Raw genomic sequence first — 25167 nt, 5'->3', positions numbered from 1 at the left:
TGGTGTACTAGTTGGGTGCATGTGATGTGGTGCGTGCTGACATGCGCTCACAGATTGGGATCGGCATTCTGCAGTGCCATATTTTCATGTGTATGCGACACAATATTCAGGCATGTCCGTGCCTGCAAAGCAAAAGGAAGACTTGAGGTCGTGACAAGCACGGCTTTGATATGCATCCACGCTTTAGCCTTTCCTTTCCACGTGTGTTCATCTGCTTTATGGGTCGATCTATCACGGGATGATGCATGCATGCACGGTAGGATGTCACACACACATAGATTTGCCTCCACATTTAAAGATGGATAATTAACCACATCCTGCTCCTTTTACTTTCGTTTTTTTCTCTCTTTGCCTTTGCCATGTAGAAAAAAAAGCCATGTACAGTCGGAAGATAGCACCACGAAAATGACTCACATGTTGAATGTCGATATATCCGCTGGTTGATTTGAAATGGCAGATTTTCTACCCACAAAAATATTTGGCAAGTTGGGTCATGTCAGGTAAAGACCGATGGTTGTGATCAAATGAACCATATGGTGAGATCTTACTTCCCCAAAAGGTTTGCGGAGTCAGGAAGTGGAAAGCGGTTGTCCAGATAAATTCAATTTTGTAAACTATTTTGATGGTCCAATCTAAATATTGCAAAAGACGGCACTCATAGTCTAACCTTTGTATGTGTGGCTAGACTCAACACAAAGAGTGCACTCTAAGAGAATGGCTCTTGTGTAGACTGATTTGGAAATGTTCCCCTAATTATAGTCGTAAAAAATAACTCACTGATTCATATTAGTTAACTCAACTTTGTTTAGATACGAATATATTAAGTCAACAAACGTGTCTAGATACATCCGTATTTAGACCTAGTTGAGCGAATTAATTTGAATCAGAGGGAGCATAAACAAAAATCACCATATGGACATAATAGACACCAATCACGTTACAAGTTCAAATCAAATTTCATAAAACAAAGCAAGAAACAAAAATAACAAATTCATATATAATAATTATAAGGGCTCAGTTCATTGCTCAATTTTAGTTAAATGTTATGCATATCATGATTTATCTTATTTTTCTGAAGTTTGTGAGCTAAAAAATTACCTTAGTTTTTTTCATATGTGAAATAATGAGATCACGGGTGACTCGATGGCCCTCCTCGTGTCTGATCATACATATATATAGGTGGAGTACATCTTGAGTTACAAGTTAACTTGGGGCCTAATCCTAAACCCTAACCGTCGGCGGCTGGGCTGGGCCAGGCCGGTCGGTTGCCTAACACGCCCCCGCAGTCTGAACTAGGAGGGTTAGCGACGTGAAGACTGGACATAAACTCCTGGAACAATGTTGTGGGTAGGCCCTTAGTGAAGATGTCAGCGTACTGTGAGCTAGATGGTACATGAAGAACACGAATAGCTCCAATGGCAACCTTCTCGCGAACAAAATGAATGTCAAGCTCTATGTGCTTCGTCCGTCGGTGCTGCACAGGATTAGCCGAGAGATAGACATCACTGACGTTGTCACAGTAAACAACCATGGCAGTGTGCACTGGGTGCCGCAGCTCCTGCATAAGGTGACGGAGCCAACAAATCTCAGCAACCACAGCGACCACCGCACGGTATTTGGCTTCAGCACTCGAGCGCGAAAAAGTGGGTTGCCGGTGAGAGGACCAAGAAACCAAGTTATCACCCAAGTACACACAGAACCCAGAAGTAGACTGTCGTGTATCCGGGCAACGAGCCCAATCAGCATCCGAGTAGACAACCATGGCATGAGAGGAAGTGGAGTGGAGGACAAGACCGAGGTCGACAGTGCCCTTGAGATATCGGAGGATACGTTTGATGAGTTGAAAGTGGGAGTCTCGAGGATCATGCATGTGAAGACAGACTTGTTGAGTGGCATAAGAAATTTCGGGTCGAGTGAGAGTAATATATTGGAGAGCTCTGGCGAGGCTTCGATAGTGGTAGGGATCAGAGTATGGTGGACCGCTAGAGGCTGCAAGTTTGGGTTTGGTGTCTATGGGAGTGGAGGAAGAATTGCAATCACGCATTCCAGCTCGGGAAAGAATATCTAGTATATATTGTCGCTGAGAGAGATGTAGAGTAGAGGGGGTACGTGTCACAGAGATGCCAAGGAAATGATGAAGAGGACTGAGATCCTTCATGGCAAAAGCGGAGCCGAGGGTGTGGATTATAGTGCGAAGGAGGTGTGCGGAAGATGCAGTGATAATGATATCATCGATATAGAGAAGGAGATAGGCTGTCTGGTCCCCTTTGTGAAAGGTGAAGAGAGAAGCATTGGATGTGGAGGCAACGAAGCCGATGATGCGAGCATGAGCAGTGAACCGCTGGAACCACGCTCACGGGGCTTGCTTGAGCCCATAGAGAGATTTCTGGAGACGACACACATGAGATGGATAGCGAGGGTCGAGAAAACCGGAGGGTTGCTGGATGTATACCTCTTCGGTTAGATCACCATGAAGGAATGCATTTTTGACGTCGAGTTGGTGAATTGGCCAGCCTTGAGAAAAGGCAAGAGAAAGAACAACGCGGATGGTGGCGGGTTTGACATATGAAAAAACAACCGGACGTCGAGTTGCTGGGTGATAACGACGCCCGGTTGCTAGGTGAAGCCCCGAACCACCCAACGAGCTTTGTGACGGGCGAGAGTACCATCCGGTGTTATGTTTGTGACGAAAGATCCATTTGCCAGAAACTATGTTGGCACCGGGAGGAGGAGGAACTAAAGACCAGGTGTTGTTATGCATGAGAGCGTCGTACTCCTCCTGCATAGCTTGACGCCAGGCAGGATCGCGGAGAGCAACCAGATAGTTATGTGGAATATGAGAGGTTGTGACGGTCGAAAGATTGAGTTTATCAATAGGAGGGGGGAGTTGGCCTGTGGTGCTGCGTGTGCGATCAGGGGGTACGATGGTGGGGGTGGTGGAGCTAGGTGGTTGTGTTGTCGAGTGTAGACAAGGGTGGGTGGTACCGCGGGAGGAGGGGAGGCCACTACAGGGTGGCGAGCAGCCACGGCAGGAGGCGGCGCTGCCGCGACAGGGGAGAGGGGCACAGGCTCTGCCGTGGCAGAGTAGGATGGTGTGGATGCTGCCGCGGCAGAGGGAGCAGGCGCTGCCGCTGCAGAGAAAATAGGTGTGGGTTCTGCCGCGGCAGGGAAGATGGGTGTGGCAGGTTGGGTTTGGAGCTGGTCGAGGTAGTGTTGGAGTGGATCGGTTGTGGATGTATAAGTCGGAGTTTGGGTAGAGGTGGAGTAGGGAAAAGTTTGTTCATCGAAGGTGATATGACGAGAGATGATAATTTTCCGTGTTTGGAGATCGAGGCAGCGATAGCCACGATGTTGAGATGGATAGCCGAGGAAAACACATTTAGTTGCGCGAGGGGATAGTTTGTTTTTGGATGTGGAGAATGTGTTGACGTAACATAGGCAACCAAAGACTCTGAGCCCTTATTCTTCTCCTGCTGTTATGGTGAGGAAAAGGGATGGTAGCTGGCGCCTACCAGGTGTAAGCAGAGGGAACTGGAGCAGAGCAATAAGCCGGAATGGGACACACGATCCAGTACATGGCATGACAATTACTTTCATATAGTATGGTGTGGTGTGTGGGTTGGAGGAGGTTGGACGAATGTTTATAAGATAAGTAGTTGTGTGGAGTGCCTCGGCCCAGAGTGTGGGTGGCATGGATGCTTGGAAAAGAAGAGTGCGGATGACATCATTAGTTGTGCGAATGGCGCGTTCGGCCTTGCCGTTTTGCTGAGAGGTGTATGGGCAGGAGAAAGCGGTGGAGAATGCCATTTGTGGTGCAGAAGGTAGTGAGGTTAGAGTTGTCAAACTCTTTACCATTGTCGCATTGGAGAGAGAGAGAGAATAGAGAGCTCAAATTGTGTTTTAACTAGAGCATGAAAGGCGACAAAGGTTGCATATACTTCAGATTTTTTGCGTAAAGGAAAGCTCCAGAAATATTGAGTAAAATCATCGACTATGATAAGATAATAAGAAAAACCAGAAGTGTTGGGTACAGGTGATGTCCACAGATCACAATGCAAACGTTCAAATGGACGATAGGTTCTAGAACTAGAAGGATAAAATTGTTTCCTAACATTCTTCCCTAATTGACATGCATGACACAGGGACGGCCCTGTTTTATTGTGGCAGGTGTGTGGAGCGAGGAAAAACATGGTGGTTTGTCCGGGGTGGCCAAGGCGACGGTGCCAGAGATCCGGGTGCTGTTGGAGGACGAAGGCTGCATGATGGAGAGCTTGGCACATGGAGTATAGCGGGCCGGAGCTATTGCATCGAAGAATCACGGTCCCGGTGAGAAGATCCTTCACAGAGAAACTATAAGGATCAAATTGAAAGGAACAATAGTTATCGATAGTGAACTGCCGAACAGAAATAAGATTTTTGATAATGTTAGGAACGATTAGAATATTATTGAGATATAGAGGTTTGGAGGGAGAGCGGATGGTTTTGCAACCAGTATGAGTGATGGGAATAGAGGAGCCATTTCTGCTGGTGATAAATTGGGAGGTGGAGGGTTTTAGAGAGGATAGGTTACCATGATCGGATGCCATGTGGGAGGATGCGCCAGAGTCCATGTACCAGTCACCTCCGGAGAGCTGCATGTTGTTCAGGGCGTTGACGAGGGCCGGGTCCAGGGCCGGCTGAGTGTACGGTGGAGACGTTGGAGTCGTGTTGTTGGAGACGAGCTGGTCGTATGCAGTGTAGGCCTAGGGCGGAGCGTAGCCGGGTCATGGTCCGAGGATGCCAGGTGCCGGCGCTGCCCATGGCCGAGGTGCCCATGGTGTAGACGGCTTCCAGGGGCTGAAGGAGATATGCCCTAGAGGCAATAATAAAGTGGTTATTATTTATATCTTTATGTTTATGATAAATGTTTATATGTCATGCTATAACTGTATTAACCGAAACATTAGTACATGTGTGATATGTAGACAAACAAAGAAGTCCCTAGTATGCCTCTTAACTAGCTTGTTGATTAATGGATGATTAGTTTCATAATCATGAACATTGGATGTTATTAATAACAAGGTTATATCATTATATGAATGATGTAATGGACACACCCAATTAAGCGTAGCATAAGATCTCGTCATTAAGTTATTTGCTATAAGCTTTCGATACATAGTTACCTAGTCCTTATGACCATGAGATCATGTAAATCACTTATACCGGAAAGGTACTTTGATTACACCAAACACCACTGCGTAAATGGGTGGTTATAAAGGTGGGATTAAGTATCCGGAAAGTATGAGTTGAGGCATATGGATCAACAGTGGGATTTGTCCATCCCGATGACGGATAGATATACTCTGGGCCCTCTCGGTGGAATGTCGTCTAATGTCTTGCAAGCATATGAATAAGTTCATAAGAGACCACATACCACGGTACGAGTAAAGAGTACTTGTCAGGAGACGAGGTTGAACAAGGTATAGAGTGATACCGAAGATCAAACCTCGGACAAGTAAAATATCGCATGACAAAGGGAATTGGTATTGTATGTGAATGGTTCATTCGATCACTAAAGTCATCGTTGAATATGTGGGAGCCATTATGGATCTCCAGATCCCGCTATTGGTTATTGGTCGGAGTGAGTACTCGACCATGTCCGCATAGTTCACGAACCGTAGGGTGACACACTTAAAGTTGGATGTTGAAATGGTAGAACTTGAATATGGAATGGAGTTCGAATATTTGTTCGGAGTCCCGGATGAGATCCCGGACATCACGAGGAGTTCCGGAATGGTCCGGAGAATAAGATTCATATATAGGATGTCATTTTATGTGAATTAAAATGACGCAGAAGGTTCTATGGAAGGTTCTAGAAGGTTCTAGAAAAGTCCGGAAGAAACCACCAAGGAAGGTGGAGTCCACATGGGACTCCACCTCCATGGCCGGCCAACCCTAGTGGGGGAGGAGTCCCAAGTGGACTCCTCTTTAGGGGGCCGGCCACCCCCCCATATGGGAGGTGGAACTCCCACCTCTAGTGGGAGTCCTAGCTTGGGTAGGTTTCCCCACCATATGGAAGGTTTTTGGTTCGGGTTTTATTCGAAGACTTGGAGACCAACACTTGGGGTTCCACCTATATAATGAGGGGCCAAGGGGAGGGGGCCAGCCACCCAAGAACCACAAGGTGGCCGCACCCCTATAGTGGCCGGCGCCCCCTCTCCCCAAACCCTAGCGGTCTCTCTCCTCCACCATATCCCGCACGCTTAGCGAAGCTCCACCGGACTTCTCCACCACCACCGACACCACGCCGTCGTGCTGTCAGATTCAAGAGGAGCTACTACTTCCGCTGCCCGCTGGAACGGGGAGGTGGACGTCGTCTTCATCAACAACCGAACGTGTGACCGAGTACGGAGGTGCTGCCCGTTCGTGGCGCCGGAAGCGATCGTGATCAAGATCTTCTACGCGCTTTTGCAAGCGGCAAGTGAACGTCTACCGCAGCAACAAGAGCCTCATCTTGTAGGCTTTGGAATCTCTTCAAGGGTGAGACTCGATATCCCCTCGTTGCTACCGTCTTCTATATTGCATCTTGGCTTGGATAGCGTGTTCGCGGTAGGAAATTTTTTGTTTTCTATGCAACTGTTATCACCAGAATTTGACCGGATTAGAGGTGGGCCGCGATCAAGATTAGGTTTGAAGAATATACATGGAAGAAATACGTGAACCGGCCTTGTACACGAAGTTTGGGCTAGTTTGCCCTTGTATCTGTAAACATAGTAGATACGTGTCGGTTAGTTAGAGTTTGGCTCGTGCACGGTTGGGATTATTCCCACGTTAGAAAGTCTACAAACTATAAATATGTATCTAGGGTTTACGAGAAAAACAACAATCACCTTCATCACAAACCAATCTAGGCGCATCGCCAACCCCTTTGTTTCGAGGGTTTCTTCCGGGTAAGCATCATGCTGCCTAGATCGCATCTTGCGATCTAGGCAGTACGCGTTTATTCGATTATCATGCGTTGCTCGTGCTGAAGCCTTGTTGATGGCGAGCAACGTAGTTATCATAGATGTGTTAGGGTTAGCATTGTTTCGTCGTGTAACATGCTTTTGTCCATGCAACCCTTAGACGTCTAGCCGCCCTTACACCTATCTTAGGTGTAAGGGCGGCACCTTGCTTGATCATTATTTAGTAGATCCGATCCGTTATGATTGCTCCTTGTTCTTCAAGGATTAGTTTAATATCTGCATAGTTAGGCCTTGCAAACGGGTTGAAGGATCCAGTAGCACGTAGGGTGTAGTTTGCTAGCCCTAGACAAGATGTTCCGGGGATCAACTTCATGTTGGTTTTTAGGCCTTGTCTAGGGTTGGTTTATTATCACCGTGCGTGGCTGCCAGACTCAATCACGCGTAGGATGTTCCGATTATGCGGTGAAAACCCTAAATCGTCGTAGGTCATTTTAGCTATATATCGATCAAGCAGGACCACCATGTGATCGTAGACCTCATACGAACCATGGGTGGATCGGCTCCTTGAGCCGATTCACAGGACAACCTGAGAGCCGATCGAGGCTCGTATTTAATGTTTACGTGTATGCCATGCAGGAAACTAAGCGAAGCAAATCCATCACCTTCCTGATCAGGTATAGATCAGGTGGCACGCCCTTGCACCAGCATCGGACGTGCGTACCAGAGGCTTTGCGGGCCGTCGCTCGAGGGACCAGGGCCAGCCGCAGCTCTGAGTTGTTCCCGGCTCTACGTGTTGCCAGCCGTTGCTCGCCGGTGGGTTTCGGATGCCAACACATTCTGGCACGCCCGGTGGGACCGTCTTTGACATCATCTGCATCGCCATCTACATCTGAGATGGCGGAAGGCACTCCAGTCACGTACGAGGATCTGACCGAGGAGCTCAAGAAGAAGTATGACGAGGTCAAAGCTATCCTCGAAGCCGACCTCATCGGCTCTTTCCAGAGGACCCGCTCACACGGCATCAGGTGGAAAGGGTTCTCGCCTGAAGGCACGCTCGATGGAGTAGACCTGTCTACCCCTTCAGAAGAACGCACCAGGTCTCTGCGTCAGGAGATTAATTTCATGGTAGCTCATTCGCTACACCGCCATTCTGAGAACCTGGTGAACACTTTGGAGCGTGTCACCCTTCGGGTGATCCAGGAAATCATGAGCACTACTAGGAAAAGGCTTATAGCCGCACTTCTTACCGCCGGCGAGTCCAATTTAAAGATGCCGGCGGTAAATTACCACCGGCGAGTTGAAATGGGGTTGCCAGGGGTAGTGCCATTACCGCTGGCGAATTGGAATTGGAAATGCCGGCGGTAAGGTGGGCCGAGATCACCCAGATGGACCTTGCTTTACCACCGGCGAGTTTGATCCGAAAGTGCCGGGGGTAAAATTCCTACCACCGGCAAAATAGATTGGATCGCGCCGGAATTAAAGTGAGTTCGAACGGGCCAACCAGGCCGAAATTACCGCCGGCCTCCCCGAATCCTTTTCGCCAGCGATGGAAAAATAGCCCCGCCGCCGCCAGCAAATTCGCCAGCGTTATTTGGCCTATACCACCCCCACGACCGAGACGCACCCCATCCTATCCGCTCGGCCACCAAATTCCCCACTCATCCCCTTTTCTTCCGTCGCTCCGCTCCATGGTGTTTCTCGCCGGCCGCCCCTGCCACCAGATTCCCTCGACGACGCCCCATCAGCTCCCACCCACCTCCACCGCCCCATCCCTCCCTTCTCGCCGCGACCGCCCGCCGCAGCGGCCAGATCTCCACTTCCGGCCGCCCGCCTCGCAAGGATCATCCGTCCGCCGCTCCCCCACGACCCCGCACACACGTCCCTCGTCGGATCGGTGAGTTGCGAAATGTTGCTACGTGCTTCCGAGTTTTTTTTGGGGGGATTTTTGCTGGTTGCTTTGTCTGGTCCGTGGTGGTGCGATTCCTCCATGCAGTGTGTGTGCGCTCGCGTGCGGAAGCGGTTAGGGAACGGCGGAGAGGAGCTCGGAGGCGATCTGAGGGAGGGGCGCGCGTCCCATTTCCTGCTCCCGTGGGTTGCGATCCGTTCATCGGCTGTAGATCCGCCAAGGTACCCTTCGATCTCTAATAGATCTACGCGTCAGGAAATATCTGCTCTGCTCTGCATCTGTATGGTTTCGTTTCATGTAAATGGACCCGCGCGGGGAGCGATCCCTGCTATTCAATAAAAAAAAACTGCCCTGCATGGTATAGTTTACCATTTCAAAGCTGAAAGCGTAGTTCTGTATGTGCTTGTTCACACCAAAGTCGATGCTTTTGTCAAGTTCGCACCGTTGCTAGCTCCCTGATGAAACCACAATATCTGCTCCTGCGTTCGATTGTGTGTAATGCTGGCGAAATTTTGGATGCTAGACGTCTAAAATTGTGAATTCTGATGATGGAATTGGTCCCTTGATATATCGTGTCTTCGTATGTTTGTTTTTGTGTGTTTAATTCTTTGTGCAGATATTATCCTTTAAGCACTGCCATTTTTAGTTTCAAATAAGTTGCATCTCCGAGCAGCAAAAAAATTAATAGAGGCCTAACAAGCAAACAGAGATGAACCTAGTAATTGCAAATCAATCTTGCATGTACCAAAGAGATCAACCCCTAACCATGTCCCAGACTGCAATACCAAATCATTAGGCCCGAATGTGATGGGAAGCTGCATGATGGAAAATCACTGCATTCAAATTCTCCTGGAGAAATAGTCTATAAATTTTGGACATCCTTGATTGCTGTTTAGATTACATAATACAGCTATCATAATTTCTGTTTTTGCATGACTTTCCGGTTCCTTTCCAGTAGTATTCAGTATATTTTTTCTCGCATGGTATGTTTGATTCAACCATTTTCAGCTATGCTATCTTTAATTTGATTTGCTCAGTTTGGCTAATACTGAAACTACGACCTATTGGCATACCGGATTCATGATGCAAGATATTTCCTTCTTTTTTCTTCAGGGAGAGAAGTGTTCTAATGCTCCTACTGATGAGTCAGCTGCAGGTCGTCGACCTCTACTACAACTAGCTAAATATTCGGGCGATATCGCTGGCGAGCTGAGACGGGCAACGTCTTCGGCGAGCTGAGACGGAGCTGGCGACGAGAAGGCGACGTCACCGGCGAGCTGAGACGGACGACGTCACCGGAGTCTGTGTTTTCTAAACATACTCTTGGTCTGTGCGTTGTAATGCGTTGTAACATAATACCTGTTCTATTTAAATAAAATAAAGAGACAACTTGATCTTTATGGACCTGTTTTTTTTTTAAATCCTATACAAACATAGCACTGGCGAATTGGCCTGTGCGCTGGGGGTAATGCAAAGTACTGCTGGCGAATAGGCTAAACGCCAGGGGTAACAAATACCGCCGGCGAATACACGAAAGCGCCGGGGGTAACATCATGTTACCGCTGGCGAAACGGAAGGTGCCGGCGGTAGCCACTTACCACCGGCGAGGTGATCGCCGGCGAACGCGAAGGCGCCGGCGGTAGCCCAATTCCATGCGCCGGCGGTAAGGCTATTTGTAGTAGTGGAGGCATCAGTACTCTCCGTCAGGACCTGCTCTAGGGACTCACCAAGGAGAAATACCACTCCAGTCCCGACCACCGCTGTCATTCGCGTTGGCAGCACCAGAAGTGCCGAGTTCACCGGCATTCATCGTCCACAAGATTGGTGGTGACCCTAGTGATTACCAGTTCTTGTTTGAGGCGCCTAAGGAGATCCCTCACGGATACACGTGCACATACGTGCCAGACTGCAGTAGCTGGGCACTCACGAACCAGACTACAATAGCAGGGACTTCCGGAACAGCAGGAGGAGCTTCTGGATCAGAACTTAACAAGCAGACGTGGCTAGCTAAGTACGCCACTCCGACGAATCTCCAGAGCTCAACTCCTGCAGCTGGCTCAGATCGTGAGAAGCAGACGTGGCTAGCTAAGTATGCCACGCCAACAAACCTCCAAAGCTCAACTCCTGCAGCTAGCTCAGAGCTTGAAAAGCAAGCGTGGCTGGCTAAGTACGCCACTCCAGCGAATCTTCAGAGCTCCACTCCTGCAGCCAGCACCGCGGATCAGATCAGTACAATCTTGAGAGACCAGTTCGGCATGGTGCCGAAAAGGAGGGCAATCGGCTATTCCAAGCCGTACCCCAACGAGTACGATTTGATCCCACTACCACCCAAATATTGGCTCCCTGAATTCTCCAAGTTTAGTGGGTCAGATGGCTCCAGTTCAATCGAACATGTGAGCCGATATTTGGCGCAGCTGGGCACGATCTCAGCATCAGATGAACTACGTGTGAGGTTCTTTGCACAGTCCCTCACAGGATCGGCTTTCGGATGGTACACCTCGCTGCCACCAGATTCAATCCGGACTTGGAAGCAGATGGAAGAGCAGTTCCACATGCAATATCATTCAGAAGCTTCTGAGGCTGGCATTGCCGATCTAGCACAAGTACGTCAGAAGCGCGGAGAAACAGTGTCAGAGTACGTCCAGCGCTTCAGGACCGTTAGGAACCGATGCTATTCGGCTCGTTTGACTGAAAAAGAAGCAGTCGAGTTGGCGGTAGTGGGTCTCGCATCGCCGATCAAGGATATGGCTTCCCAAGCAGACTACCCTTCGCTGGCGCATATGGTTCAGAAACTATCATTATATGAACAGCGCCACCCAGACTTGTACCAGGACGAATTCAAGCGTGCGGTAGTCCTGGTTGAGGCAGATGAAGATGAAGGCTCTGCGGGAGATCAAGAGATAGCAGTGGCTGAATGGACTCGGGGGGCAAGCCCCGTGTCCTGCAAGTGGGTTAAGCCACAAGGTCCTCCAAAAGGGTTCGACTTCGACGTGACCAAAGCTGAGCAAATTTTCGACCTCTTACTCAGGGAAAAGCAGCGAAAGTTACCCGAAGGCCTCAAAACCCCCACGGCACAGGAGTTGAACGGAAAGCCATACTGCAAATGGCATAACACGTTCACCCATACCACAAACGACTGCAGGGTGTGGCGTCAGCAGATCCAAATGGCGATAGAACAAGGGCGTCTAATCATTAGCCAGTACGCCATGAAAGTCGACACACACCCCTTCCCCGCCGTTAACATGGTGGAGTGCACTTACCCTGGGAGGTGCCAGCCAGGTTTCTCGTTCAGCATTAACATGGTAGGGCCTGGGCACCACTCTGGTAAGGACAGAGACGAGGGCAGCCGCTCTCGTAGCAAGGACAAGGAAGAAGCCGTTCCGCACGATCGGCTCCGACACGATGGCAAGCGCTACATCACAGAGGGAGAAGTGAAGAATGTGCGATATCAACGACCTCTCTCTGATCATCTCCTCAACAAATATGTGAGTCAGTACGACCAACGCCGACGATACGACGACGGTGACGAAAGAGATCGTCTGGCTAGCCAGGACGCCAGGAGACATCATCGGCATGATCGAGACGAGGAGAGATATGAGCGCCATGCCAAGAACAAGTCAGGAGAGCAAGACGACATGGACAAGCACTGGGACTGTCCCTTCTTCAAACACTGCTGGGATTCAGGAATGAGCCGATTGCCTACAATCGGCAACTGCCCAGAATGTAGACAGAAAAAGAAGAGCACAGGAGACGTGTCAGTGTTCAAGCGTCTAGGACCTCTCCCATCTCGGAACAAGCAAGCTGAGTCCTCTCGGGTGGAAGATTTCGAGGAGTTAGAAGATGACGATGAAGAAGAAGAAGATAAATACCACCGGCCAAGGTGGTGCCCTGATGGACTCAGCCATTCCCAAAAGCGTAGGGTTCAGCGACTACGTGGTTTGGAGGAAGCCGAAAGGTTATACCTGCACACGTTAAGGAAGGCGCGGCCTGATCTGGACGCGAAAATTCAACGAACCCTGGATGAAGAGGGTCGACCACAAAAGATGGAGTGGCGCCCCAAGCAAAGGAAAGCCGATGATGAGACATCGGCTGGTACAAACATGGTGTTCATCCTTCCAGCGGAGTTTTGTGCTCCAGGATTAGACGAAGCACATGTGGCACAACTTGACTGCGGCCCACGGCCAGTTATCTTCGAGAAGCCACGAGAAAGAAGCTACAGGCACCTGAAGGCCCTGTACTTACGAGGTTACATCAATGGGCAGCCTGTCAACAAGATGCTGGTGGACACCGGAGCGGCAGTCAACATCATGCCATACTCCATGCTACGTCGGTTGGGACGCTCTAGCTCGGATCTGATCAAGACCAACGTTACATTGAGCGATTTCAACGGCCAAGCATCTGAAGCACAAGGTGTTCTGAACATGGATCTGACCGTAGGGAGGAAAACCATCCCTACGACATTCTTCATCGTCGACAGCAAGAGTACCTATGCTGTCCTGCTAGGGAGAGACTGGATCCACGCCAACTGTTGCATTCCATCCACGATGCACCAATGTCTAATTCAGTGGGATGGAGATGAAGTAGAGGTCATCCACGCAGATGACTCAGCCGAGATTTCAACGGCTGGCATGAACGTTTGGGAGACGGCAGGCCAAGAGCCACTCTCAGGCATCACTTTGAACGACTGCGAGCGCATCGACGTGACAAAAAACGGGGTGAGGCTGGTCTTATCCACCGGCCTGACCGTGTGACAAGAGCAAAAGCTATGGACGTACGTGGCAAGGCTGATCCTTGTGATCGGCCCCAAAAAATAAAAAGTGATAATCTTGTCTCAAGCATGTCACGTAGTCATAGTAAAGCAAGACCACGATGTAAACCTTCATTGAGCAATGCAATCAAAATGGGGGCCGATTCCAGCAATCGGCCCATATTATCCTTACCACACGTTTTCCCTGTGTTCAGTATCGATCTAACAGGTGACGGAAAGCTAGGGTATGGGTTTACATCGGCTGATGAGCTAGAAGAAGTCGACATTGGTCCTGGGGATAAGCCACGACCAACTTTCATCAGCAAAAAGTTAGATCCACATCTCAGGAGCCAGATGATAGCTCTGTTAAAAGAGTACCCAGATTGCTTTGCATGGGATTACACAGAGATGCCCGGGTTAGATAGGAGCATCATTGAGCATCGGCTCCCTCTCAAGAAAGGATTTCGGCCATTCCAACAACGAGCACGTCAGATGAAGGCCGAAATTCTCGAAGAAGTCAAGAAAGAGATCGAGAAAATGTTGACCGCTGGGTTCATCAGGCCATGCAGGTATGCTGAATGGATCTCCGATGCTCGTACTCGTAGAGAAAAAGGACGGCCGATGGCGTGTGGCAATAGATTTCCGAGATCTCAACAGAGCCACTCCAAAGGATGAATATCCAATGCCTATGGCAGAAACATTGATCAATGCAGTTGCTGGCCACAAGGTGTTAAGCTTCATGGATGGCAATGCCGGCTACAACCAAATCTTCATGGCTCCAGAAGATATATACAAGACCGCATTCAGAGTACCAGGATCAGTGGGCTTGTTTGAATAAGTGGTCATGACTTTTGGGCTGAAGAATGCCGGTGCAACGTACCAACGAGCCATGAATTATATTTTTCATGATCTGATCGGCAAATTGGTGGAAATCTACATCGATGACGTGGTGGTCAAGTCTGTCTCCATGGAGGGACACTTGGATGATTTACGACGCATCCTAGACCGAACTCGGAAGTTCGGACTGAGAATGAATCCAAAGAAGTGTGCCTTTGGTGTGACGGCCGGTCAGTTCCTAGGGTTTCTGGTCCATGAACGAGGAATTGAGATCGGCCTGAAAAGTCAAGAGGCAGTACGTACCATGCAGCCGCCTACCACGAAGAAGGAGCTCCAACGTCTTATCGGCAAGATCAACTTCGTCTGACGATTCATCTCTAACCTGTCAGGACGAATTGAGCCGTTCATGGCGTTGGTGAAGGTTAAATCCGATGACGAGTTTCACTGGGGGGCAGAACAGCAGCAGGCGTTTGACGAGATTAAGCGGTATCTGACAACGCCACCTGTGCTAGTTCCACCTCAACAAGACAGGCCGTTCTACATCTACCTATCAGTAGCTGACACGTCCATCGCTTCAGTAGTGGTGCAACTCTACGAGGGTGTTGAGAAGGTCGTTTTCTACCTCAGCAGAAGGATGTTGGATGCAGAGACGAGGTATCCTGAGGTCGAGAAGCTATGCCTTTGCCTGTTCTTCACCTGCACCAAGCTTTATCACATCCTTTTGACGGCAGAAATCATCGTCATATGCAAGTCAGACGTTGTCAAGCACATGCTGTCGGCTCCTGTTTTGAAAGGCCGACTTGGTAAGTGGATGTTTGCATTATCGGAGTTTGATCTTCGGTATCAGCCTGCGAAAGTTGTCAAGGGACAAGCGTTGGCCGATCTCATAGCTGAACGTATCAATACTAATATAGCAGCACTATCTATATGTGCATGGGCTATGTTCTTCGATGGATCGGCTTGTGACGAAGGTTGTGGCATCGGCATTCTGCTCGTGTCGCCTCGGGGGGCAACATATTCCTTCTCCATCAGGCTGTCTACACCTTGTACCAACAATGTTGCTGAGTATGAGGCAGTGCGCAAGGGAATGGAGTTGCTTTTGGAAGCCGGGGTAGAGGCGGTGGAGCTTTTTGGAGACTCGAAGTTGGTGATTTCCCAGCTCACGGACGAATACAAGTACGAGAGTGAGTCACTCTTCCCATATTGGATGGAATGTCGTGAGCTGATGACACATTTTTGGTACATCAATTTCAATTGGGTCCCAAGATCTCAGAATACCGACGCCAATGATCTCGCACAGATGGCGTCAGGATATAAGGACATACCAGACGGGTCAGAAGTTCAGGTGCAGTTCCTGGAACAGGATGACTGGAGAGCCGATATCTTCAATTACTTGAAGGATTCGGCTCGGGGGGCACCTAAACGGATAAGATACAAGGCCATGAAATATGTCCTTATAGGAGATGACATGTTCTACAGGACGTTGGAAGGGTTACTGCTCAAGTGCCTGGGACCAACTGAGTCTAATCGGCTCCTACATGAGGTGCATGAAGGCGCCTGTGGAACTCACCAATCGGCTCATAAGATGAAGTGGCTGATTAGGCGATCAGGGTTTTATTGGCCCACCATGCTTGAGGATTGCTTCAAGTACAACAAGGGATGCCAAGCGTGTCAGATGTTCAGGAAGATTCAGATGGTACCCGCATCAGCAATGAATCCCATCATCAAGCCTTGGCCATTCCGAGGTTGGGGCATGGATATGATCGGCAAAATCCATCCTGCGTCGAGCAAAGGCCACGAGTGGATCCTGGCCATTACAGATTACTTCACCAAATGGGTGGAGGCCGTCCCTATGAAGAAGGTAAAATCAGAAGATGTTATCAAATTTGTGAAAGAACACGTCATTCATAGGTTCGGGATTCCTCAAACCATCACGACCGATGGAGGTTCGGTCTTCATCTCTAAAGAATTCAGAAAATTCTGTGATGAGATGGGAATTAAGCTGATCCGATCATCTCCATACTATGCTCAAGCCAACGGGCAAGCTGAAGCGTCCAATCAGAGCCTGATCAAGCTGATTAAGAGGAAAATTGACGAGAACCCTAGGGTTTGGCATGAAACATTGTCAGAAGCTTTGTGGGCCTATCGCATGTCATGCCATGGAGCTATAAAAATTTCGCCATACCAGCTCGTCTATGGGCAGGAAGCCGTATTGCCTTGGGAAATTACGGCTGGATCGAGATGTGTCACGTTTCAGAATGACCTGACAGCTGAAGAATATGCAGCTCTGATGAGTGATACTATTGAGGATGCAACAGAACTTAGACTTTGGTCGTTGGAGAAGATTAAAGAGAACAAAGCCAGGGTAGCTCGTGCATACAATAAGAAGGTGAGACCAAAGGAGTTCCAAGTTGGTGATCTAGTATGGGAAGCAGTGTTGCCATTAGGAACCAAGGATAAAGCATATGGCAAATGGTCTCCTAATTGGCACGGTCCATACAAAGTCGTCCAGGTTTTGAAGGGTAATGCATACATGCTGGAGCAGCTGGACGGCGCCAAGTTCCCAGCAGCTGTCAATGGTCAGCACCTCAAGAAATATTTCCCAAGCATGTGGGATGATGGATAGTGAAACATGGGGCCCGATTCATAAAATCGGCCAGTAAAAAAAAATTTATATACAAATCACGGCCGATGCGCAGACATCGACTTGAGAAATATGGGTACCAGTACAGCCGATGCACGGACATCGACTTCAGAATAGTAAAAAAAAAGCCGATGCATTGCCATCGACTCTAGACAGAACAAGCTCAATTGAGCAGGTTAACAGATCAGTTTCAAGTCAGAGCCCATGGCATTTGAGAAGATTCTCTCGTTGGATTTGCTGAATCTGTGCGTTTGAAATTTGAGGATGGCGTGGACACGGATGAGGTCTGTTTGACCCTGCAAATAGGCAACTGTTGGCCTCAAATCGTGTTTCGGGTGCAAGCCGATGCCCTGCCATCGGCTCTTTGTGCAGCAACTTCGTTTGACAATCGGCAAAATTGGCAAGGGAGAGCAAATATTAATAGAGGAATATTTTCTTCATTAATAAAGGAGATTTCTTACAAGGAACGAGCCGATTGCTCAAGGGAGGAAGAACAAAAGAAGGGCCTATTGGCCAATCTGCTACTACTACTAGACCTATACTAGTAGACCCTACTCTACGGGCCGTCACTGCCCTCGTCGTCGGAGCTCTCGTCGGCGCTGCTGCCGGCGAGCTCCTCGTCGCTGCTCCCATAGCCCTCTATGGGAGCCTCCTCCTCCTCGTCGTCGTCGTCGTCGTCGTCATCATCCGATCCGGCGCGGAAGCGCTTCGTCGACGGATAGTCCTCGAGGGAGTCATCGTCGTCTTCTTCTTCCTCCTCTTCGGAGGAAGTGTAGCCGTCCCAGGAGAACGAGTCATCCTCGCTCGTCGCTTCCAGCTCCCCATCGGCGAGGAACTGAAGGTCGTCGTCGCCACTGGTCAAGGACTTGTCGTCCTCGGACCAGACGTAGGGCTCGTGGTCCTCCTTGTCCCACTCCGATGCGGCGAGGATGTCGTGCGCCGCCAGCGAGCCCCACTCCGGCGTCGGCTCATGAGATGAGGAAGAATCGGAGAAGACTGACGAGGTAGAGGAGGACGAAGAGGAGAAGGACTGGGAAGAAAGATCCAACGAGGTGGAGGAGGAAGAAGAGGAAGACATGGCTACGGGAGATGGGGAATTTTTGGGTGCCGATGGCCAGAACAGAGCAAGGGGATGAAGAGGCAAACTGTTCGGCGCGGTTAAATAAAAGGGGATATAGTGGAGATTTAATGCCACAGCAGTTTCCGAGGAAGTGGTGCCCAAAAGAAAAAAAACAACGGTCAAATCACGCGGAGAAGTTGAGAAGGCGAGGCATTATGATGAAGGATACTGCGACGGTTTTGCCCTGCCACGACATGACCCGACGAAGAAAAAGCAGAGTGATTTTGGAATTATCAATTCCAAAACCAGGGGGGCATGTGTTATCACCAGAATTTGACCGGATCAGAGGTGGGCCGCGATCAAGATTGGGCTTGAAGAATATACATGGAAGAAATACGTGAACCGGCCTTGTACATGAAGTTTGGGCTAGTTTGCCCTTGTATCTGTAAACATAGTAGATACGTGTCGGTTAGTTAGAGTTTGGCTCGTGCACGGTTGGGATTATTCCCACGTTAGAAAGTCTACGGACTATAAATATGTATCTAGGGTTTACGAGAAAAACAACAATCACGTTCATCACAAACCAATCTAGGCACATCGCCAACCCCTTTGTTTCGAGGGTTTCTTCCGGGTAAGCATCATGCTGCCTAGATCGCATCTTGCGATCTAGGCAGTACGCGTTTATTCGATTATCATGCGTTGCTCGTGCTGAAGCCTTGTTGATGGCGAGCAACGTAGTTATCATAGATGTGTTAGGGTTAGCATTGTTTCGTCGTGTAACATGCTTTTGTCCATGCAACCCTTAGACGTCTAGCCGCCCTTACACCTATCTTAGGTGTAAGGGCGGCACCTTGCTTGATCATTATTTAGTAGATCCGATCCGTTATGATTGCTCCTTGTTCTTCAAGGATTAGTTTAATATCTGCATAGTTAGGCCTTGCAAACGGGTTGAAGGATCCAGTAGCACGTAGGGTGTAGTTTGCTAGCCCTAGATAAGATGTTCCGGGGATCAACTTCATGTTGGTTTTTAGGCCTTGTCTAGGGTTGGTTTATTATCACCGTGCGTGGCTGCCAGGCTCAATCACGCGTAGGATGTTCCGATTATGCGGTGAAAACCCTAAATCATCGTAGGTCGTTTTAGCTATATATCGATCAAGCAGGACCACCATGTGATCGTAGACCTCATACGAACCATGGGTGGATCGGCTCCTTGAGCCGATTCACAGGACAACCTGAGAGCCGATCGAGGCTCGTATTTAATGTTTACGTGTATGCCATGCAGGAAACTAAGCGAAGCAAATCCACCACCTTCCTGATCAGGTATAGATCAGGTGGCACGCCCTTGCACCAGCATCGGACGTGCGTACCAGAGGCTTTGCGGGCCGTCGCTCGAGGGACCAGGGCCAGCCGCAGCTCTGAGTTGTTCCCGGCTCTACGTGTTGCCAGCCGTTGCTCGCCGGTGGGTTTCGGACGCCAACAGCAACGTTATCCTACAGTGGTATCAGAGCCGTGTCTATGCATAGATGGTTGCACGAGTAGAACACAATGGTTTTGTGGGCGTTGATGCTCTTGTTATCTTTAGTTTGAGTACTTTGCATCTTTGTGGCATAGTGGGATGAAGCGGCTCGGACTAACTTTACATGACCGCGTTCATGAGACTTGTTCCTCGTTCGACATGCAACTTGTATTGCATAAGAGGCTTTGCGGGTGTCTGTCTCTCCTACTATAGTGAAGATTCAATTTACTCTTCTATTGAAAACATTAGTATCAACGTTGTGGTTCATGTTCGTAGGTAGATTAGATCTCTCTCGAAAACCCTAAACCACGTAAAATATGCAAACCAAATTAGAGACGTCTAACTTGTTCTTGCAGGGTTTGGTGATGTGATATGGCCATAATGTGATGATGAATATGTATGAGATGATCATTATTGTATTGTGGCAACCGGCAGGAGCCTTATGGTTGTCTTTAAATTTCATGTTGAGTAGTATTTCAAAGTAGTTGTAATAATTGCTACATGGAGGACAATCATGAAGACGGTGCCATTGACCTTGACGCTACGCCGACGATGATGGAGATCATGCCCGAAGATGATGGAGATCATGTCCGTGCTTTGGAGATGGAGATCAAAGGCGCAGAGACAAAAGGGCCATATCATATCACATATGAACTGCATGTGATGTTAATCCTTTTATGCATCTTATTTTGCTTAGATCGCGACGGTAGCATTATAAGATGATCCCTCACTAAAATCTCAAGATAATAAAGTGTTCATCCTTAGTAGCACCGTTACCATGACTTGTCGTTTCGAAGCATCTCGTGATGATCGGGTGTGTTAGAATCAACAAGTACATACAACGGGTGCAAGACAGTTTTGCACATGCGGATACTAAGGTGGCCTTGACGAGCCAAGCATGTACAGACATGGTCTCGGAACACGTGATACCGAAAGTGATACCGAAAGGTAGAGCATGAATCATATGGTTGATATGATGAACACTTTGAGTGTTCGCCATTGAAATCACACCTTGTCTCGTGATGATCGGACTTAGGTGCGGTGGATTTGGTTCGTGTGATCACTAAGACAATGCGAGGGATATTGTTTTGAGTGGGAGTTCACCTAGATTTTTAATTATGTTGAATTAAAATTTGAACTCAATTTATCATAAACTTAGTCTAAACTTTTGCAAATATATGTTGTAGAGATGGCGTCCCCAATCAATTTTAACCAGTTCCTAGAGAAAGAAAAACTTAAGAGCAACGGTAGCAACTTCACCGACTGGTTCCGTCATGTGAGGATCTTCCTCTCTGGCGGAAATCTGCAATATGTGCTTGATGCACCGCTAGGTGACCCTCCTGCAGAAACTCAAACCGATGAAGTAAAAGCTGTTTACGAGACTCGGAAAATTCGGTACTCTCAAGTTCAGTGTGCCATCCTGTGCAGTCTGGAATCCGATCTTCAAAAACATTTTGAGCACCACGATCCTCATGAGTTGATGAAAGAGCTGAAAGCTATTTTTGAGACTCATGCGGCCGTCGAATGCTATGAAGCATCGAAACAATTCTTCAGCTGTATGATGGAAGAAGGCAACTCCATTAGTGAGCACATGCTCGCCATGACCGGGCATGCGAAGAAACTCAGTGACTTGGGAATAGTGATTCCTAACAGACTGGGGATTAATCGTGTCCTTCAATCACTACCACCAAGTTACAAGAACTTTGTGATGAACTACAATATGCAGAACATGAACAAGGAGTTACCTGAACTCTTTGGCATGCTAAAAGCTGCTGAGATTGAGATCAAGAAAGAGCACCAAGTGTTGATGGTCAACAAGACCACCAGTTTCAAGAAACAGGGCAAGTCTAAGGGAAAATTCAAGAAGGGTGGCAAGAAAGCTGCCACGCCTCCTGTGAAACCTAAGAATGGCCCTAAGCCTGATGCTGAGTGCTATTACTGCAAGGAAAAGGGACACTGGAAGCGTAATTGCTCCAAGTATCTGGCTGATCTGAAGAGCGGCCTTGTCAAGAAGAAGAAAGAAGGTATATCTGATATACATGTTATAGATGTTTATCTCGCTGGTCCTCGTTCTAGTACCTGGGTATTTGATACTGGTTCGGTTGCTCATATTTGTAACTCGACACAGGAACTAAAGAATAAACGGAGACTACTGAAAGATGAAGTGACGATGCGCGTTGGAAACGGATCCAAGGTCAATGTGATCGCAGTCGGCACTTCCTCTACATCTACCTTCGGGATTAGTTTTAAGCCTAAAAAATTGTTATTTTGTACCTGCGTTGAGCATGAACATTATATCTGGATCTTGTTTAATGCAAGACGGTTATTCATTCAAGTCTGAGAATAAAGGTTGTTCTATTTTTATGAATAATATCTTTTATGGTCGAGCACCAGAAAAGAATGGCTTATTTCTGTTAGATCTCGATAGTAGTGATACGCATATAAATAACATTGATGCTAAGCGAATTAAATTGAATGATAATTCTACTTATATGTGGCAATCGCTGCCTTGGTCATATTGGAGTGAAACGCATGAAGAAACTCCATAAAGATGGATTACTTGAATCACTTGACTTTGAGTCACTTGATAGATGCGAAGCATGTCTAATGGGTAAAATGACTAAGACTCCATTTTCTGGTATGATGGAGCGAGCTACTGACTTATTGGAAATCATACATACCGATGTGTGCGGACCAATGAGCGTAGCATCGCGCGGTGGTTATCGTTATGTTCTAACCTTCACAGATGATCTGAGTAGATATGGGTATATCTATTTCATGAAACATAAATCTGAAACTTTCGAGAAGTTTAAGGAATTCCAATGTGAAGTAGAAAATCAACGTAACAAGAAGATTAAATTTCTACGATCTGATCGTGGAGGTGAATATCTGAGTTATGAGTTTGGCATGCATTTAAAGAAATGCGGAATACTTTCACAATTGACACCGCCGGGAACACCTCAACGTAACGGTGTGTCCGAACGTCGTAATCGAACTCTCTTAGATATGGTTCGTTCTATGATGTCTCTTACTGATTTGCCGTTATCATTTTGGAGTTATGCATTAGAGACAGCCGCATTCACTTTAAATAGAGCACCATCAAAATCCGTAGAAACGACACCGTATGAATTATGGTTTAATAAGAAACCTAAGTTGTCGTTCCTGAAAGTTTGGGGTTGCGAAGCCTATGTAAAGAAGTTACAACCGGACAAGCTAGAACCCAAAGCGGAGAAATGCGTCTTCATAGGATACCCTAAGGAAACTATAGGGTACACTTTCTATCACAGATCCGAAGGCAAAATCTTTGTTGCTAAGAACGGAACCTTTCTTGAGAAAGAATTTCTCACTAAAGAAGTGACTGGAAGAAAAGTAGAACTCGATGAGATTGATGAATCTATACTCGTTGATCAGAGTAGCGCAGTACCGGAAGTTGTACCTGTACCGCCTACACTGGCAACAGAGGAAGCTAATGATAATGATCATGAAACTTCGAACGAGGAAACTATTGAACCTCGCAGATCGACAAGGGAGCGTACCACTCCTGATTGGTATGATCCTTGTCTAAATGTCATGATTGTGGATAACAATGATGAGGACCCTGCGACGTATGAAGAAGCGATGATGAGCCCAGATTCCAACAAATGGCAAGAAGCCATGAAATCCGAAATGGGATCCATGTATGATAACAAAGTATGGACTTTGGTAGATTTACCTGATAGCCGAAAGGCTGTCGAGAATAAATGGATCTTCAAGATAAAAACAGATGCTGATGGTAATATTACTGTCTACAAAGCTCGACTTGTCGCAAAGGATTTCCGACAAATTCAAGGAGTTGACTACGATGAGACTTTCTCACCTGTAGCGAAGCTAAAATCTGTGAGGATTTTGTTAGCAATAGCTGCATTTTTCGATTATGAGATTTGGCAGATGGATGTCAAAACAGCGTTTCTTACTGGAGACATTGAGGAAGAGTTGTATATGGTACAACCCAAAGGTTTTGTCGATCCTAAAAATGCTGACAAAGTATGCAAACTTCAGCGTTCAATCTATGGACTGAAGCAAGCATCGAGAAGTTGGAACCGACGCTTTGATAAGGTGATCAAAGACTTCGGGTTTATACAGTGTCATGGAGAGGCCTGTATTTACAAGAAAGTGAGTGGGAGCTCTGTAGCATTCCTGATATTATATGTAGATGACATATTATTGATCGGGAATGATATAGAACTATTAAGCAGTGTAAAAGGTTATTTGAATAATAGTATTTCAATGAAAGACCTTGGTGAAGCATCGTATATATTAGGCATCAAGATTTATAGAGATAGATCAAGACGCCTAATAGGGCTATCACAGAGTACATATCTGGACAAGATTCTAAAGAAGTTTAGAATGGACGAAAGTAAGAAAGGGTTCTTACCTATGTTACCAGGCAAGGTCTTGAGTAAGACTCAAGGACCGGCTACGGCAAAAGAAAGAGAAAGGATGAATAATATCCCCTATGCCTCAGCAGTAGGATCTATCATGTATGCCATGCTATGTACTAGACCGGATATAGCACATGCTGTTAGTTTGACTAGCAGATATCAAAGTGATCTAGGAATGGAACACTGGACAGCGGTCAAGAATATCCTGAAGTACTTGAAAAGAACTAAGGATATGTTTCTTTGTTATGGAGGTGACCAAGAGCTCGTTGTAAGTGGTTACACCGATGCAAGTTGGAACACTGATCCTGATGACTCTAAGTCACGGGCCGGGGTACGTGTTTATATTGAATGGTGCTGCAGTAAGCTGGGCAAGCTCGAAGCAGTGCACGGTGGCGAAGTCTTCAACAGAATCAGAGTACATAGCGGCTTCAGAGGCTTCATCAGAAGCGGTATGGATGAAGAGGTTCATTGTAGAGCTCGGTGTGGTTCCTAGTGCATTGGACCCATTAATCATTTACTGTGATAACATGGGTGCCATCGCCAATGCACAAGAGCCAAGGTCACACAAGAGGCTGAAGCATATCAAGCTGCGTTACCACTCGATTCGCGAGTACATCGAAGATGCAGAAGTAAAGATTTGCAAAGTACACACTGATCTGAATGTAGCAGATCCGTTGACTAAAGCTCTCCCTAGGGCAAAGCATGACCAACACCAGAATGCCATGGGTGTTAGGTATATTACAATGTAATCTAGATTATTGACTCTAGTGCAAGTGGGAGACTGAAGGAGATATGCCCTAGAGGCAATAATAAAGTGGTTATTATTTATATCTTTATGTTTATGATAAATGTTTATATGTCATGCTATAATTGTATTAACCGAAACATTAGTACATGTGTGATATGTAGTGACACACGTACAGCACGCGACCGTTGGGAACCCCAAGTGGAAGGTGTGATGCGTACAGCAGTAAGTTTCCCTCAGTTAGAAACCAAGGTTTATCGAACCAGTAGGAGTCAAGAAGCACGTTGAAGGTTGATGGTGGCGAGATGTAGTGCGGCGCAACACCAGAGATTCCGGCGCCAACGTGG

General features: G+C 47.6%; 1 long non-coding RNA gene across 1 annotated transcript; it reads left to right on the top strand.

Moving 5' to 3' along the window:
• Positions 1-8728: 8728 nt before the first annotated feature.
• LOC139837492 (uncharacterized) lies at positions 8729-10206 on the top strand. Its single transcript, XR_011753971.1, has 3 exons — positions 8729-8838; positions 8938-9071; positions 9964-10206. It is a non-coding gene; the product is annotated as an uncharacterized lncRNA (long non-coding RNA).
• The last annotated feature ends 14961 nt before the right edge of the window (positions 10207-25167 follow it).

Source organism: Lolium perenne, chromosome 3 (assembly GCF_019359855.2).
Source record: "Lolium perenne isolate Kyuss_39 chromosome 3, Kyuss_2.0, whole genome shotgun sequence".
Lineage (NCBI taxonomy): Eukaryota > Viridiplantae > Streptophyta > Magnoliopsida > Poales > Poaceae > Lolium > Lolium perenne.
This window is presented reverse-complemented; position numbering and strand designations above follow the sequence as displayed.